Genomic DNA, 2,076 nt, shown 5'->3' with positions numbered 1-2,076 from the left:
GTGCTGGGATTAAAGGCATGCGCCACCACTGCCCAGCAGCACTGCTTTTCTTGAAGTTTTTTCTCATGGGGAGAAGGCAGCTCTAGGTGCTCCCTGCTTGGAAATGTTAGTTCTCTCCTTGGCGAAAGATTGAGCCAGTCCCTACAAGCATCTTGGGAATGAAGTAGGAATGCCCTAAGCCCTGCTATTAAAGACCTCTGGGTCCCTCCAGAGCAGATGCAGAACCATAATACAGAGGACATTATGGCTCTTGAGAGTTAAAAACAAAACTTAGGACAAACACTGGAAATGGGTTTGGAATGTCAAGCATGAGAGCTGTATTAGCTAGGATCTTACTACTGTGAGCAGACGAGCGACTCTTATAGGGACAGCATTTAGTAGGGGCTGGCTTACAGGCTCAGATTCAGTCCATTATCATCAAGTTGGGAACATGGCAGCATCCAGGCAGGCATGGTGCAAGAAGAGCTGAGAGTTCTACTTCTCCATCTGGGTCTGCTGGGAAAATACTTCAGGCAGCTAGAACAAGCTCACACCCACAATGACACACCAACTCCAACAAGGCTACACTTCCTAATAGTGTCACTCCCTGGGCCAAGCATATGCAAACCATCACAAGAGAAACTAGCACGGGGTGGGGGGACAGGGAGGGCATACACAACTCCACTGCTGGACTTGGCCTTGAGTGTACTGCTCTTATTACCACTGGGTACACAGTGAAGTTCCAGAGGACAATGCCCCCTAGAAGTGCCTTTAGTTCATGACAGAATTGGTCACTAGGGATTTTTTGTTTTATATGTGTGGATGTTTTGTATGTGTGTGTACTGTGTTTATTATACACATGCCTACTACCTAAAAGGAGGTATATGGTGTTGGAAAGCAACCCCCAGGTGCTCTGCAAGAGCAACAAGTGCTGAGCCATCTCTCCAGCCCCACTAATGAGTATGTTTACTGGACAGCAAGAACCGGTTAGGATAGGGCCATCCTTGAATATCAGTGGGCATAGGGTGATGTGGTGTTAATACTACTTTTGGTGATCTTTACGCATGATGTCCCTGACAAGATGATTCAGTGGGTAAAGCTTGAGGTCCAGAGTTCAGATCCCCGGCATGTAAATAAAGGCTGAGTTAGACATTGCAGTCAGCCTATAATCCCAGTAGTGAGGAGGAGGTGGGTCTGGGGTCCTCAGAGCAAGTTAACTAATGAAACCAGATCAATTGGTGGACTCTGGGTTCAAGTGAGAAAGCCTGTTCAGTGAATATGGTAGAGAAGGATGGAAGAAGTTATCAGTATCAGCCTTCAGCTGCTGTGAACACACACTAAAAATAAATTCTGGGGCAAGAAGCCATGTCCTTATTGCTTTTGCTTCTGTGTAGGGGTGTGCCACCAGAGATCTCTGTTCCCACTTCTTATGAAGATGGAGGACCGTTGGTGCTGATCATTTTTTTGTTGTTTTGTTTTTGTTTTTGCTAAATCAACATTGCTACCTGTTCCCTTCTGACCCAGAAAACTTCAGTACCTATCATCTTCTGGGTTAGGAAGATTAACAAAGTACTCCTCGAGGATAACTAGATTAGCTAATAAACTTCTGGCATTTAGTGACCCTGAAGAAGCCTGCCATTGTAGAATATTCAGAGGAAGTGAGCTGTCAGTATAGCACTTTACTGCATTGGGAGAGGGGGGAGGGTAACGCAGCCTAAGAGCAGAGTTCAAAAAATGCCTTGGCCTCTGCTCTATAATCTTGAGTTTTATTTTCTTCAGATGCCAGGGTGTCCTGATTAGGGAAAAGCCTTCCACCCTCCCTCTTCCCATCCAGGAGCTAAGGCAAGAGTCACAAACAGCACCTGCTTCATTTTGAGGGACACTGGTTGGAGCCCAACCTGGTCACACTGGGCAGCCTCTCACCAAAGTCTGACTTGCAGGATTCCCTTGGTGCTGAAGGGCCTTCAAGAATGTCTTGAGGGCTGGTGAGATGGCTCAGTGGGTAAGAGCACCCGACTGCTCTTCCGAAGGTCCAGAGTTCAAACCCCAGCAACCACATGGTGGCTCACAACCATCCGTAACGAGATCTGGCGCCCT

The sequence above is a fragment of the Mus caroli genome, chromosome 9 (assembly GCF_900094665.2).
Source record: "Mus caroli chromosome 9, CAROLI_EIJ_v1.1, whole genome shotgun sequence".
Lineage (NCBI taxonomy): Eukaryota > Metazoa > Chordata > Mammalia > Rodentia > Muridae > Mus > Mus caroli.
This window is presented reverse-complemented; position numbering follows the sequence as displayed.